This window comes from Meleagris gallopavo, chromosome 22, assembly GCF_905368555.1.
Source record: "Meleagris gallopavo chromosome 22, MGAL_WU_HG_1.1, whole genome shotgun sequence".
NCBI lineage: Eukaryota > Metazoa > Chordata > Aves > Galliformes > Phasianidae > Meleagris > Meleagris gallopavo.
The window spans coordinates 3,496,296-3,513,349 of record NC_139425.1 but is presented as its reverse complement, the minus strand read 5'-3'; the positions used below and the strand labels follow the sequence as shown (position 1 = coordinate 3,513,349).

The window sequence follows — 17,054 nt, the reverse complement described above, 5'->3', positions numbered from 1 at the left end:
ATATGCATCTCTCCAGAACAGAGATCTTTCTCTTTTCTGCATTAGTGTAAGATTTCTTTTCTGGTGGCTGTCTGCTTTTCTCTTTCACTCTTACTTTCCTTTGGTCTTCAAAGACAGAAAAAAGAATGGAAAGCAGAGCTGGATTGCAGCCTTTGCTGGGAGGCACAGGGCAGAGCAGCACAGCTCGTTTGTTCTCAGGCTCCTTTCAGTAATGCTGGAAGTCAGGCTGGGACAGGACAGCTGTGGGGCAGTGTTACCATCGCCCTGTCTCCCATCAATAAATCACATCTTCCTGACTAACATTAAAATTGCCAGCATGAAGAAAAGCCAGCGACCATTTAACCTAGTGGCTTATCTCAGAAAGTGATCAAAGCAGCAGCTTCCTGGGAAAATACAAAAAGCTACCACCCAGGAATATAATTTAGCAAACCTTTAGTGTAATACGAAATAAGTCTAAAGAGGAGCCGTGAACACATTCGGAAGGACTCTTAATGACTAACTATTACTACTTTGGATATTTTAACAGTCCTCTTTGAGTCTATCTCAAAATCATGTCCTTCTGCACAGGAGATAAAATGAACCTGGCATCCTGGCCAAACCTTACCTGAGATTGTCCATCTATGGTAATCCAAGAGGAGAACGTGGCCATGTGTGTACAGACCCTGATTAACCGGCCTTTCTGGATGGGAAAGAGTAGAAGTGATCCTGCATGAGGAGGAAACAGGTGATGGAAGGTAATTTCTCCAGCAGAATTTCTGTAGTTCACTATCAGCACAAATGATACATTTCTCCTTGTTGGATTTTATGTTTCCAGTAAATTTCATGCAGGTGGAAAGTGCCACCCCCACAGCCCTGGAGGCCCAGGCACTGTTGTGGAGGTTATTTCTTTTCCTGACACCACCTATAAACAAGTGCGTGTCTTTCCTTCCTTTTCTTTTTCTTTTTTCTCCTCTCCGTTCTTTTACAAGCTTTCCCATCACAATTGTGCCCAACATCTCTCTTTATGCAGGCAAAGCATGTTCACATATGACAGGGAGAAACACTGCCTGTGTTCAATGACAAATTCTAGGTATCTTCAGTCATGTAATGATTCTGTGATTGTGCTCCAAGCGTAACCACCCACTTTCATGAGTTTAATTGTAATAGGGCATTAATATCCAAGTTAAAATATATATATATACTTCCCCACAAATGGAGCATCTGGGTGCTGCAGGTTGCTTGATTTGGTATTCTTTGTCCTTCCCAAGTGAACTTTTTTTTTTTTTTGCTAGAGGAGTCTGTTGCAGGAGGTGCTGTAGCAGCACTTGCTGCCAGCATTGCACAGCCCTCATTTTCAAGACAGTGTATCAGCCATCCAGGCTGAGTAAAGCACAGTTCTGAAAATGTGCCTAGAAGTGTGGATAGGTTCAGGTTGCCTCTGAAGGCTGAGAAAGTCCATTTTCTGCATCAGTGACAAAAAGACAGAGCATGGAATGGTCACTGACTTTAATAGCAGCAGGACAGGCTGTAGCTTAAAAGCAACCTGCTCCAGATGATCCATCTGAGCTTGTGATTTATTATTACTTCTGCAACACCGCTGTTGTCGCAGATACTGATTTTGGGTGAAAGTCTGTGGGCTGTCAGAGAGTTGTTGTTTGTGTGCATTCTCTTACATAACTGAAGTAAACAATCTGACGTGCTCTACCCGAGAATATTTACTGCTGCAGCCACAGAGAGCAGTCAGACCTACATTTTGCAACAGAGGTATGCTTCCTCCTGTCCTGTTAAAACACTACAGTTTACTCAGCCACGGTTACAGAAGCTCAGGCTCTCAGTGCTCATTGTTAGGTTGGGTTTCTGGGTAAAATGTTAAAAATAAAATTCAAGTTCAATAACCATTCTCCTTGCAAAACATGTGTCACCTATAAATATCCATCACATATGGCTATGTGCTAAAGCTCTCTCATTTACACTTTGTCTGCAGGTGGCAAACTAAACCCAGGAAATAAATATCCTCCAACAGAAAAGTTAAATGTTAAAGAAAAATTAAAAGTTAGAAAAGCATTTTCACATCAGAGGAAATTTGACTTCACTATCTTTTTACTACTATCTCCTCCACCAAACCACCATACAGAGAATGTTCAAAAGGATTTCAGCCCACAAAGATCCAAGTCAGTTGGCCGTGAAATTTCATCCTACTCTTCAAAATATCTTTTCCCCTACCTCTATCTCCTTGATGCCAGCATAAGTAACTGCATTGCTGTCTGTATTTCTGCTTGTACCAAAGTCCTGGCTGCTCCTTCTACTTCCTGGTCCTTGAAAGACAGGAATGGCAAACAGAAAAACAGGGTGTATTTGTTCAAGATGTGCTTTCCTGAGAACATCACTCAAATTTAAAGGAAGGTGACTATCCTCTTCCATTCTCTCTCTTTTAATAAGGAAATAATTGTCTGTACTGGAAAATTTATGGAAAGATAATATAGAAAAGAATAAGCAGGTGGAATGAGTCAACGTAGCTTTTGTTGAGTCAAATTGTGATCAGAAATCTACTGGGGTTCCTTGAGAATGTTTATGACCTAGAAAGGATTTGTCAATGTAGTGTGGCTGGATTTCAAAAAAGATTTCATTGAAGTTGCTCACCAGAGTCTTAAAGAAGCGAGAACACTCTGGCATAGGAGAACTGCTTCGTTTGTAGATTAATGGTTGACAATACAATAAAAAGCAAAGGGTAAGGATGGCTTTCACCGGTTACCAGTGAGGTCTTAAAATCATGTCTGCTGGGGTTTGTTTTATTCAGCAATGCTACGTAACCTCAAAATGGGGGAGAACAATAATAAGGCAAACTGCTGATGACAGAAAAAGATTTACAATAACTAAAACTGGAGTTCATTTAAAGAAGTGTAAAAGGCTCCCATAACCCTGCATGATAAAAACGGTAGGAGAAATTTTTTGGAAGGGAATTATGACTTCATAGGTTCTGGAAATTTGGTATTCTAGGTGAATTAGACAAGGATTATCCACAGCTGGGGTGGATGAAGAAGAGGAAAAGGTGAGATAAACCTATCAAATCATCAATTATGTGGAGGTGAACAAGGAGTGATTATTTACAGTTTCTTAAAACATAACAACAGGGAAATACCTAGTGAAACGTGTTGGCAACAGGATCAAAACAAACAAAGAAGTTTAGCACAGATTAAATAACCAAGGCACTCATTGTCACAGGATATTTTGGGGGCTGAAACCAAGAACATACTGGAAGACAATTCATTGAGATAAGTTGCTATTGCATATCATCATTACATATACTACGCATCAAGTTTAGAAAATACTGACATCCAGAAACTGAGAAAAAAAATCAATTTAAAATTACCTGTTTTCTTGTAGATTCCTTCCCTGTTAGCCTAAGTTTGGCTGCAAAGAATGGTTAAGAGTGCTATTTTAATAAGATTGCCTATCTGGCTATCTATATATCTATCTTCATTTTAGTAGAGCTGTTTGTATGAGCTAGATAGTTGCTCTTAGCTGGAAGAATGACACTGTAGTAAGGTTGAACCACACCAGACTAGGGAAGGTTGCCCATAGAGAAGCAGGGGAATAAGGAAAAGAAGATGAAAGAGAGAGTCCAGGCAGTGCAGCCATGAGCCTGACATGTGCCCTGTTTCAGTACTAGCTCTACCCTTTCCTGATCCTGTAAGAGCATTAGGAGTTTAGGGAATGGTGCTGGGCTTTGAGAGGCATCTAGAAAACACCCTCACCTATTCAAAGGTAAAGCCAGAGAGGCTCTGTTCTGCAGCATTTGGGTTTGGGCTTCAATTCCCAGAATAGATCATCCACAGAAGATAACTCCCAGTGAAGCAGTGACATGCTCTCTTTCTCAACCATTAATTGCAGATCAGAATCAGCTGCTCGGATACCAAAGACAAGAAGCACTTGACATTCTCTGAAGCTGGCTTAGTCCTTGCTCTGAATCTGTACACAGCCACGTGATGCCTTCCTGCCTGCCACCCCCTCAGTACAGCCAAACTGATCAAACTTGGTCTTCAAAGTTTCAAATTGTCTGCTATCTGCTGAAACCCACTACTCTGATGGCTATCACTTGTACACAATTAATGAACAAAGATACCATCATTATGCATCCTAGCTATCCACTTCATCCCATAAGAGGCTTTTCTTTCTTCTGGAGTTATTTAGGACCGTGTGGGTTGCTTTGTCACACTGGTTGGGTAATGAAAGGGTATAGAAAACAGCCTGAGACCTGATACTAGAGACGTGTAATTATTTCTGATATTAAGAGGTCTTTCAAGTTTGATTTTTATTTTTTTTATTTCTGCTATGACAATTGCATCTGAGTGTTTACCTTTCAGCCTTATCCCACATTTAACAAGCTAAAAAGAAGGATGCATTAGCAGGGCTTATAAGGAGAAGAGAGCGTAATAAGATTTTTAGACCCCTTTGCAGCTATGGGACTGATTCTAAAAGCATAGGACACAGATGCTTGCAGTTAGCCTGAGTGACTGTTGAAGCTTGTTTACATTCTGTCATCGTTTTTTTGTGGGGCTGAATATCATGTAACAAGCACATCGCAGCACAAGGCTATGGTCTGACAGGGCCCTTTTTATGCAGCAGATTCAATTCCATATTAATGGCTAACACAGGTTAGGTAGGAACATACACTTTTAAATTCCAAATACATCTCCACTTTCATTTAACTGTAGCAAAACAGAAGATCAGATAACTCTCAAGCCAGACAAGAGCACTCCAGGTACCAGAGGCCATGTGTTTCCCACCAGATAATTGAAATCCTCACTGTGGGCTGGGGTGAGAGCCAACCTCTCTGCTAGGAATTATTAGGAGCAAGATATCAGTGTTGATCTACAAACGTACATTAGAAATAACAGTGATTTCTACAATACTGATAATACTACTCCATATATCCACTTAGAGGGGAGAGCTTTAAGAAAAGCTTTAAGCTTTACCCTGCGTCCCCATAAGCCTATCTGGTGTTCACTTTGGATTGCAAAGGGAAACATCCCAACAGCATCGATCAGAAAATGTTTCCTGCAGTGTGAAACCCCAGGAAAAACTCAAAATTTTTTCCTTCATGAGTTTCCTATACCTTGAGACAGACCAAAGTTATTAAACACAGAAATATACTTCTGCACTGCTACTAAAACACAGTCTGACTTCCATTCTTAAGAAAAAAAAAAAAAAAAAAAGATGCGTGATGCTGGGAAATTTCCTAGAAGAAATTCAACTATTTGAAAATCCATACATCTGAAATCTGGGGAGAAAAATTATATATTTTCATCTTCAGCTGTCACCTTTAATTAAAATGCCCTATTGCTCCTCTGAACAAGGTGCCTGTACACTATCACTTGCTTTGCTCTGGATTCCAGTTGCACACTTCTGCAACTGCAAAGAGGTGGAGCGTGTGGAGAGGCCAGCATAACCTGCTAGTGCATTGTGAAGGCACACAGCTATTTAATTTGCAGGAAAATACAGCAAGGCACAGGGCTGATCATTCAGAATTCATCACTGAAGAGCAGAAGCTATTCTAGACATTGACCAGTAGGAAGCAAAGTGTAAAGGAGGCCTCCAAGTAGAGAAAAAAAAGCAGATTGTGTGACTAAACAGGGGTGAAAATGAGCTGTGATCCATCAGGAAAGAGAGTCTGGCACTTGCCTCACCTTCGCCGTGCTGTTTCCTCTCCTGCTGCTTGAAGATAGCCAAGAGCTTCCTTTTTAATCAAGGACCATTGGAAAGTACCAGCAGGTTCCCACTCACAACGCGTTGATTGGCTTCCAACCGCAGTGACAATTGCATCCTGTAATCAAAATAGCAATCATTAATGGCACAATTATTCCCCCCCAACACGCATGCACGCACTCTTGTACCACTGAGTAATGACACCAAAACGCAGACTACAAACAATGTAAAATGCCTGGCTCTGGAAAAACTGCGCATCCCTGGCCTCACAACGGGCAGCCTGGGGTTTCTGGAGCACCAGGCACTGCAGGAAAGCAGGTGTTGATGGCAGTCTGCAGATCCAGGGCGTGACTGGAAATCTAAACGATTTGAGATGGGAATCCAAGTCAGTGGAATTGTTTACAGGCAGCATCCTGCCCTGCATACACACGAGCATCGCTCCTCAGGTGTCGTTCCCTCTGGCAGTTTCCCTTCCCCTGCTGGTGGTGCCCTGAGGCCATTGGAAAGAAATACTTTTGTAGGTGACTGATTTTTCTGACTGCTCTGAGCACAGAGTTGAGGCATTTTATTCTGGAGATGCCTACTCATGCTCTCAGCTTTTCCTTTTTGTCTTACTTCCTAACCTTTCTGTTCCCTGTTACTTCACTGGTGGCCAACAGGTTGGCCATGAACCAGCAGGGGTGCCTTTGTGGCCAAGAAGGCCAGTGGTATCCCAGGGTGCATTAAAAAAGAGCATGGCCAGCAGGTCGAGGGAGGTGATCTTCCCCCTCTACTCTGCCCTGATGAGGCCACACCTGGAATACTGTGTCCAGTTCTGGCTTCCCCAGATCAAAAAAGACAGGAATCTCCTAGAAGGAATCCAGCAGAGGGTGACAAAGATTAAGGGCCTGGAGCATCCCTCATATGAAGAAATACTGAACCTAGGACTGTTCAGTATGGAGAAGAGAAGGCTGAAAGGGGATCTTGTCAACATTTATAAACATCCAAAGGATGGGAACCAGGTGGATGGAGTCAAGGTCTTTTCACTGGAGTGCAGTGACAGGACAAGGACACCACTTCCAGTACGGACACATGCTGGAATACTGGAAGTTCCATGTGAACATCAAGAAAAACTTCTTTACTTTGGTGTGATAGAGCACTGGAACAGACTGCCTAGAAAGGCTGTAGAGGCTGCTCCTTTGGAGATATTCAGAACCTGCCTGGATGTTTTCCTGTGCTTCCTACTGTAGAGAACCTTCTTCAGCAGCTGGGTTGGACTTGACAATCTGCAAAGATTCCCTTCCAAGCCCTGCTGTTCTGTCATTCCATGATTGCTACATAGACTCTTCCCTGTTTACACCCCTACACACAAGCAGGATCTCTTCTCCCACTCTGGACCATGTGCTATCTTCCTTGGCTATCCTTCTCCATCAGTGACTCAGGACTCCACTATTTTAGCCTTTTCCCCACCTTTTGAGAATGAAATACATTTCTGCAGAGGCATATCCAGCTGAATGATGAATTCTCTTAACTTGCAAACCAGAAGAAAAACAGAGGCATTAAAGAATCAACTAAATGTCACCTTGCCTTTTCAATTTCAATTTGAATTTGTGCTGGGTGCACAACATACTTCACAGTTTACTATAAAGACAGTTGTTGTTGTTTTAAAAAAGGAGAATGTAAAATGCGTATGGATTTTACAGTAGGTTGTAGTTGATGAAATAAAATTTTAAAACAACTGTCTTTTTTTGTTTTTTTAATGTATTTTCATTTCCTTCTTGGATTATTTTACTTTAACAATATTGACAGCAAAGGTTAATTTTTAAAAGTTGATGTTTTAACACAAAGAGGTTGCAAAGTAATGCTCTGAAATGTCAAAAAAGAAAACTGCTGACAGACTGAAAATCCCCTTCTAATTTCTTTCTCCTCACCAAAGATGCACTCTGAGATGAAGACTGTTTTGTGCATAAATCTCACCCCTCTAATTTTCAGCTTAGATTTTCAGTTTTACTCCTTAGAATTGCCATTAATTCCTAGCATTTATGCCATTTTTTCCCTCCCTTTGTAAGGATCCTTGAACAGACTTGAGGAAATTAAAGTCTGTTGGAGTCTGGCTTAGAGCAATTAATGTATTTTTTATAAATACAAATTGGATCTGTTTGCAGAACAGAGAAGTTCCCAAAAGCAAAAGATGCCATTTCCAGTAGGCATGGGTCTTACCACTTAAGGTCTTCCACATAAGTTTGGTACCTTTTGTGTGAACATGAGAGCAACTGACTACGTGTTGAATCAGACTTTGCTGACCTGCAAAATTGGAATTGGGACATAAGGATAGACAGAAAAAGCTTTCAGTACAATGTGTAGATAACTAGAGGGCATGAATCTATGACTGCAATGTTTAACCAGCACTGAACCAGCTGTATATATATACACACCTGTATAGAAAAATAGGAAGAAATACATCTCCTTTTTCCTTTTCTCAGAAATAACGAAGCACATTCCACCTCTAGAGTGAGATGGAGAGTTTATGAAATGTTACTCATGAATAAATCTTTGAACAATACATTCATGGATTCTGTTATTCTTTTGCAAAGCATTTTGGTGGAAATGCTCCCAAGCATCATATTTTGTTCTCTCTTTCCCTACTCAACTGTATATCAACCAGTAGATGCCTACTGGTGTAGAAGATACTTTATAAAGTAATCAGTACAAGATGCAAACATGGGTCCCTCATGTTGGGAGATGTTACTTTTGTCAGCCTGCATCAGACTGAATTACTAGCAAATCATTAGCAACAAGTAAACCTCAAGAGTTAGGAATTTCATTCGTTCCATTCCAGATAAATATTTAAATGTGTTTGTCCTTAGTAATTTTCTCTGGGCTTATCCTAGTTTATTTGGTCTAGAAATCAGACTGAGGATTTAGGAGTCTGAATCAGCTTGACAGATTCCACAAACAAAATGTGGAATAATTCAGCGATGCCCAGTGGCTGCACTTGGAAGGTTGTCAATGCACGGTGGGATTGGATTTAGAATCTACAGTGGAAGAAAGTAGGAAGAGAGAAACTTGTTTGCACCAACAGGAACAGCGCATACAGCCTCATTAGCTCCAATTACATTTTCCTCAAGGTTCATTTTGCACCTCATGGTCATTTGAAGTCAGTTTGAGGGTTGCTTTTATTTCCAGAGAGAAGCAAAGCAACCCTGGTGCTGAGATCCAGCCCCACGGCTCACCCATAGCTGCACAGGGACAGCGAGGCAGGGTTCTCTGCAGGACATGGACACCTCCTTTCCATCCACACCTTCACCTCCTCCACCAGGCAGTGCTGCTTATGGCCATGGGTGCTTTGCTTCCAAGCAAGACAAGTGCAGGAAAACCCAAACAAACTATTCAAACCTCTCTAACAGTTCAGGTCAATTTTAAGAGGCTCTTTTGTCACAGCTTACCCAGCCGTCTTTACAGCCTTGCAACAGAAAGAAAGACCTAAGGTTTAAGAAAAGGAAAAGCCTTTCCCTGCTTGATTTTATTAATAAGTACTTTTTTTTTTTTCCTTTTTCCAAGCATAGACACTTTTTATTGTTAACTACTTCTGACCTATATCAGAGATTTCAGCCAACAATGGCTATCAAGCAGGGCACTCACCAGCTCTCAAAGAGCATAACAGCTCCCTAAGCCACAATTTTCCAGCAGCTGGGCTGATGGAAAGAAGGCCAACATCTTCACAAAAGCAAACAGCGTCCTGCAGAGGCTTTGCCTTAAGGGGAGCAGCCTGCTGCTATAGCTGCTTCAGTCACAGGGTACAAGGCAATTCCCAGGACAGGAAAATAAATAAATAGATAAATAAATTGGCTGGTTCCTCTATTTTATAAACACAAAAGCACAAACATGTGCATCATCGCCTTTTCTTAAAGTGCTTTATTATTAACTGGAAATAGTTGCCAGATCCATCATGTTCAGCATGCCCCACATCATTGCTCCACTAAACACCACAGATTATTTCCCTATAATTGCCTTCCTGAGCTGTCTAGCAGCTTCTATTCATTTCCATTAAGGCTCAGGAGAATGAGATCATTTAATATTTCTCCATTCTCCCTTTATATTTCCCCCATTTCTGTAAATTTGGCAATTATGTGCTCTCTCCATCCCCTCAGTTACACAAGTTCAAGTGCCGTGCTTGACGTTGCAGTGGAACAGCTGAAACAACAGCAAAGTAAAGCCTGGAATTTTCACTATGTGAGCTTTCCCCCTTAACCTGAAAGGGAAATCTATTTGTGCCCAACCAAACGAGGCACCCAACAACCACAACTGCGCTCACTTTGCACAGAAGAACCCTATGGGCCAGTGGTGGGGAGTGAAGGAGCCTGCAGGAGAATGCAGGCTAAAGTCATCCAGGAACCAACACCAAATGTATGAGTTTGTGTTCAAGCAACGCGCTGATGTTGTACTGAGGGACATGGTTTAATGGGAAATATTGGTGATAGGTGGATGGTTGGACCGGATCATCCTGGAGGCCTTTTCCAACCTTGGTGATTCTATGATTATATTATTCTAAGTCCTCTTTTTGGCTCTGGTGGCTGCAGAACTCCACCTGCTCACATGGCTGGGAACACTCGGATGGATCAGGATGACTTCAGGTTTGATGCCAGCATCACCTCCTCATAGAAGCACACACATTAAGTGAGCAATCCCACCATCAGCCACACGCAAATCACAAAGTTTCTGCCAGCCTGGAAGGATTCTGGTGGCTACGTTACAGCGTCAGAGCTGGCTTTGTCTCCACACAGACACTGACATTCTGTTTTTGAGAATGGGACCCAAAATGTCACGTTGCCATTTCTCTTCCTTTCCTTCATTTTCTGCACACAGTTTTTTTAATTCAGATTTTTTTTTTTCTTCCATTCTGATAACTGGTAATCTCATAAAAGAGCCATCAGATATTTCGAATCTCTCCTGTTCTAGCAATTATTACCCTTTGATGCAGCGATCTTTTGATGTTGCCACAACCTCATTTTTTCCATTCACTCTGCATGCCCTCACTGTCACAGCCTGTCCTGATGTGACCCCATGCTCCCCCAACACTGGCAGGAGCTTAGCAGGGTCAGGTTGGGTCCTCCTTCCCACCCCCTGCCTGTGACAGAGCCAGGTCAAACCCAGGCACACATTGCCCTAAGCTCCATCCCAGAGAGCCAACTGGGATGTGTCAAGAAGTCAAAGACCGATAGAAGTGTGCTGGGATAGCTCACAGAACCCCACAGCATTCTGAGGATTCCCATTAGTGTAGAAATGCATGGTCCATATTAAAAACTCCATGGTGATAAGAGCAGCAAAACTTTGTGCTTTTTTTTTTTTTATATAAAAGAAGGCACAGAACAGAAAATGTGAGCACCATGAAGGACACCTCATACAGCAGGGGATGCTTTGCCACTGAAAATAATTAATAAAAGTAAATGGCCTAACACGATCTTATGCAACACTTGGCAAGCTCCTAATTTTGACTTCAATGGAATGTGATTTACATCAGCTGGATGCCTGTCACTATAAAGACATAGATCTGACAGAGAATTATCAGTTTGCCTGTGCTTAAAATACTCTGGGGATGAGGAGGAATTCAGGTAGAACAGAGCTGAAGCATTAAACTGCCTCTTTGAAGCTCCAGAACAGAAAGCCACCCTCTAAGGGCAGAGTTGCACATCATTTGGAAAGCAGCTGAGTGAAGCATCCAGGAGATCCCCTTGGCTTCAGGTCACTAACAGAGATGGGAAGGCATTATTTAATTTAACCCAGGTCCTTACCTAGAGGTGGGGGTCAGCTCTCTGTACTCAGAGAGTGAGACCACCTGGATCACTTCTCAGCAGAGAAGGAACATCACTTCCCAAGGGTAGACAAGAAGGAAGCAGAACAAAACAAAGATGCAGGAGAGGGCACAGTGGCATTTATCTACATGTTTGCTAGAGAGAAGAAAAGCAAGATGCATTCACAGAGCAAATGACACGGAGACATGGCAAATCCAACTCGGGCTGCCCCAGGACCCCCTGACAATTGCAGCAGCAAGCTGTGCAGCTTCATGGAGTCATGGCAATGGACCTTGATGGCCACCTCCATCCCTGCAGCAGGACCCCCACACACAGAGAGTCTGGGACCTCTGCAAACTACTACATTGTTTCCTATGGGGGGGTAAATGGGCTCAGGAGATGCAAGAGATTAAAAAAAAGCTGGAAATGTTCCAGTTGCCCCATGGATACAATGGGAAAAAAAAAAAAAAAAAAAAAGAAAAACATGACCAGCACATCAAGACAGCAATGTTGCCCAGGATTTGCTAAAACCTAAGAAACAGTTCTGATAGGCATAAAGGGGCTTTCTTCCCTCAGGACGGGGCAGGCTGAAATATGGATATGCAGTTTGCCTGTGCTCCTGCCCCACATCACATAGCACCCAGAGCTCTGGCCAAAATGGTGAGCTGAGGAAGGGTCACTCCTGTGTCATGTCCCAGAACCTCACAGATCCACAATCCTCTGTGTCTCCAGGGCACAGGGTGCTTGTTGCAGCTATCAGACCACTGAAGCTTCCTCACAGCTGAAGGAACATTGTGTTTTGTTCCTGGGATGCTTTCCTGCAGCCCTCTGCTGCCTCCAGCCTCAATGTAGCACCACAGCCTTGGGACGCCCAAGCTGTGCCAGTGACCCATCTAATACCTAACAAGACAACTACACTTCCACCACATAAAACCTTTTTAATTTTTTTTTTTTTAAGGCAATCAATAATCCCTAATTATAATGTTCTTTCCCTTGCCCTTGTTCAGATCTGTGTCAGCCCAATAATGTCACCAAGTGGAATAGATAAAAGTTTTACTAGTCCTTCAGGGCTATTATGCCAAATGAGGAATTGCTACATATTCACTCGCAAACAGCTGCTAATGTTTAATTTTTTACGTAAAATGCTTTGGAAATGGAGATGCAACACACCGAGCAGCTGTTAATGCTCTGTTTTGCTTGTGCATGAGCTGCAGAGTGCAGGGCAATGCTTATCTCCAGCATTATTGCTGCCACGCTGGATTGAACACAACAGCATAGGGTGAGGCCTCATCTAAACCCTTGTTCATATCAGCTCCAGCTGCTGGGCTTTCAAAGAGTCCCAGAGCTTGGTCTCACACTGCAGAGAAATTCCAATCTTAAATCTCCTGTCAAAAAAAGATACAACCCAACAAAACCCAACAAAATCACTTCCAAGCAGGGAATGCTTTTTTCCCTTCTTTTATTTCAGCATATCAAAAGAAGAGATGGATTTAGTTCCCCATATCATAGGAAGCCAAACTGCCTTTTTTTTTTTTTTTTAAAATCTGCTTTCCTGCATGATGTTTGATTTCTTCTGATTTCACTTCAGATCTTTCCAGGTGGGGAGCAATGGCTGAATGAAGCTGGACATTGGCAGCAGTCTCCAGGTACACCTGGCTTACACCCGTTTCCCCAGCAGAATATACAAAATAGAACCATCAAAAAAGCGAGCAGCAAACTGCAGGTCTCAGGAGGAGAGAGAGAGTGGAATTAGTCACCCTTTGAAATATGGAGGCAGTAGCAAATGAGAATAGATGGGCTTTGATGTCAGGAGGAGAAACTGGCAGCTGAGCTCAGATTCTGATAGCTCCTTCCCAAACCCAGCTCAGATGCTTTCATCTCTCAGGGTCTGGAACAGCTCCGGGCTTCAAAGAAGCCTCTGAGGAATCTCTTCATTGAGAAGTCACACCAAGTCCAGCCTTGCTCAGCCTGGGAACTGATGCCATCCAGGAGCTGCCACGTGTGCTAAGGGAAGAGCTGGAGTTTGGAAGCTTAGGTTTAGAAATGGCTGCTGATGCCCTGTAACTAAGAAACAGCTCTTCTTACTGTCACCTTGACTCTATTTGAGCATCTAAAAGCACATGGCAAACAGATTAATTGAGCCTCCAGTAAATAAACCTATAGGGAAGGTTTATCAAATCCAGGCACAGAGCAACTAGGTGATTTGTGCAAGGCTATCGCTAAGGCTGGGCCTCTGGGCACAACAAAACAATGCTTTGTTGCAAGAGCACTGCCACCATGTCTTCCCTTTGTACTGCACAGCCCACAGATGGAGCGAGCCAGGCCAGCTAGCGCATGGACAGCTTCCTGCTGTGCTTCTTCAACAAGGAGAGCAGAGCTTGGCTTTAATGCCTTGGGGCAAATGTCTCTGAGTGTATGTGCGTGTGCATGAGACAGAATAAATTTGATCAGATTTGGTGTGACAAAATTATCAAGGAAACATTTGCATTGCCATTTATGCAGCAGGCTGCACGATGCAAAGCAGAAAGAGAACATGTTCAGGGTGTCAGCAGCTGCACGCCACAGCTAATGGGAAGAGACGTGTGAGCCAGAGAATAATCACACTCATTAACAGTGACATCCAAAACTAACATGGACAGTGCCTTTTCACCAAGGGCAACTGATGTGTGCGAGGCTGCTCTGACTGGAGCCATTGCTGCAGTGAGGCTCAGGGCAGTAGAGATGCTGCAGATATGTCCCAGCATCATCCCCTGCTTGCTACAGCACAGAGGATAAGGACAACTGATCCTCTCCTTTCTTTGTGCCTGGGACAGCAGAAGGGGAACTGCAGCCTGTGCATTCCCCTAACAGTTTAAAAAGCACCTGGAAGTCAGAGTAACAAATTTACTCCCTTTGCAAGCAAGCACTCCCTGAGACCAAAGGTGATCATTTCAGGAGGTGATGTGCTCTAGTGGCTCTAGGAAGTTTTAAATGCATTGCCTTTTTTCGTTCTACTCTCACACTCAATTAGCAGACTGAAGAGAGTGGTTTATATTACATGCAAGAGAACTTTTAAATGAAGAAAAAGGAGAATTAAATCATTTTATATGTCTCTACATTGGTTTGCTGTTGTTATACAAGCTCTCTCTTTATAGAGGGACTGTCAGACCTCAAAAACTGAGCATTTAGTATATGCATGTGTGTAAAGTGGCTCCTTTATCTTCAACCAATTCCTCCTTTTTATTCTTATAAATACACAAGGATTTGGCAGGGAGAATTGCGTGAGGTGGAACTGAGTAATGGCTTTTGGGGCTTCTATAAATTAGGAACACCCAACTTGACAATGTACACGCCATCTTCATGAATTTACTCCCCAAGCCCATGCCAAGCATTCCGCAATAAACTTCCTCTCCATTTCATACCTAATCACGCGTAGCATAAATCCCACAGATCACAGGCTGCTCATGGGCCAAGGAAGGATCAGATTAGGGTGGTTATCCTCATGTGGGATCAAGCTGAGGCAGCAATTCTCCATTCCTCATCCTCAATCATAGCAAAGGAACCTCAATCCAGTGAATAGTCAGGGTCTGGGTTGTTCTCTAATCCATATGCAAGGCATCTGGACACCCTTGTTTGCTATGCTGCCTGCCACCTTTCTTTCTGCTTCGCTTGTAAACAAGCTGCAGGTGAAGAGTGCTGCTCAGCACTTTTCAGGCTTTATCCCACTATTTTTAAATACAGCATAAATGTGATTAACACATCAGTCTGATTATCTCCAAAAGGATTCAAGAGGGAGGCTGCCAGACAGCTTCAAGTCTCTGAAAATCCTATTAAGTCTGAAGAAAGCAAGTGTTGATAGAAGCAAGTCGGGATGTGGAGGATTACCACTACAGTCCAGGAGAGGTGTGGGGAAGCAGAACTGCACCTTCATACTCTGCCTCTTCATGGCACCCCAACAGCATACATTATCACAAAGAACTATTAAATCTGGACCTTTCTCTGATGTCAAAGGTAGACGCACTAGAAACTCACTAAAATCTCTGCCCTTGACCTCATGGACCACTGTAATAATTGGACAGATTAATACGATGGGAAAGGCATTACAACAGAGGTATGATGATGGAAGGACCAGCATGATAAAAAGGTGCTATAAAGGAAGGGAAGAAGATTGCTCACCCATATCAGAAGATTCTTGGTTCACAGGGGAAAGCTTCACCAAGAAAGGATCCCCAGGAAGAGATCCTTCCCCAAGGGCAGTCAGCCCTTAAATGAGGTCTAAGAGAGGTGCAGCCAGGCTCACCCCTTCTGGTCCCACAGCTGAATTGCCTTCACCTGTGCTCCCAGGGCTGACCGGGTCCTTTCCCAGGTGCTCAATCAGCAGTTCAGGTTGTGACTCAACAGTTCCCATACAGCCACATTCTTACCTTTGCTCACTTTTCACAAGCAGTTGACATTCTTTCTGAGCAGAAAGCCACTTGTCTGGCTTTTTGAGGCCACCCAGGCAGAGTTGTTGCTCTTGACCATTCTGGAGAAATGGGCAGGGCACATAAGCATTCTCTTAACAACAACAAACCAGTACTTCCATTTGGGTATCTACAGTCCCAGAACACGCCTTTCTTGGATTCATGGGCTGACTCTGCAAAAACAGCACAGCATCTGCACCTCCATCTGGGAAGCGAGGGAAAAATCTGGACTGACATATGGAAGTCAATGTTTTTTAAATTTCCGACGTTGATAGATCCACATCTGAATTTTCAATAGCAGTATCCTTGGCTTGAAGGGTGAACTGTATTTGCCCTTTTTCTGTGGGATATAATGGGATTTCAAACCAGTGCTCCATTGATGGAGAGCCAAAGCCCCCCTATGGCAGGAGAAGCTGCTGGGGGTGCTTCTGGGTCTTGTGGCTGTCCTGGTGCACTGTGTGTGAACTGGGACAAGAAACAGAGCACTGAAACAATCAGTGCTGTAGTCACATGGAGAGTGAGATCTTGAAATCCAGGTAGTTCCCTATATGCTCTATTTTCAAATCAGTTCCTCTTTGTTGAACTTTAGAAAAGTTCTTTTCTTACCCCGTACCCATTTTGTATTCATTTTCTTCATAAGTCTAGATTAATCCATTTTACTGTTAGCTAAGTGCAGCTGTACATACACAGATACACATAGGTATTCATGTATATGCATCTGTACTTACATATGTATAGATGTATACATATATGTATGCATTCAATTGTAAATTTTTTACACCCTTGCAATCCTCTAGAAAACTCCCCAGAGAGCATTAGAAGACAGAAATCTCCAGAAAGGCTGATAAATCATCCTAAGTATGATGTTTGTAGGGAAGACATTTTAGAGATGATAAAAAGAAGCACATTTTCAAAATGTCAATGAACCCACAGAAGCGGTGAGCAGCCCTTCAGATGTCTGCCTGCTTATTAGAGATGGGCAAAGTCAGGCACCTATAATACTTGACAAGGAAAAGTTAGAGTACAAATGGCTACGTAGCCTTTGCAAGCCTCTAAAAAGGGAGGCACGGATCAGAAATGATTGGTGGGGAAAAAATGAGTTTCCCACAAACCTGTTTTTCAGAATGTGGAGTTCAGTTTGTCCCTGGGAAGTGCA

The 17,054-nt window shown here is 42.9% G+C and overlaps 1 protein-coding gene across 9 annotated transcripts in view; it reads right to left on the bottom strand.

Annotated features, from left to right (window-relative positions):
• The window catches only part of PTPRT (protein tyrosine phosphatase receptor type T), a 554,909-nt gene that overhangs the window by 22,010 nt on the left and 515,845 nt on the right, over nt 1–17,054 (bottom strand). For 8 of the 9 annotated variants that reach the window (XR_014887677.1, XR_014887680.1, XR_014887678.1 and 5 more), the window contains 3 exons: nt 5,667–5,803; nt 3,350–3,390; nt 605–705 (listed from right to left, as the gene is read on the bottom strand). The gene's annotated coding sequence lies outside the window, so the exon portion shown is untranslated. The remainder of the gene's footprint in view (nt 1–604; nt 706–3,349; nt 3,391–5,666; nt 5,804–17,054) is intronic. The other variant, XR_014887679.1, reaches the window with a different exon arrangement.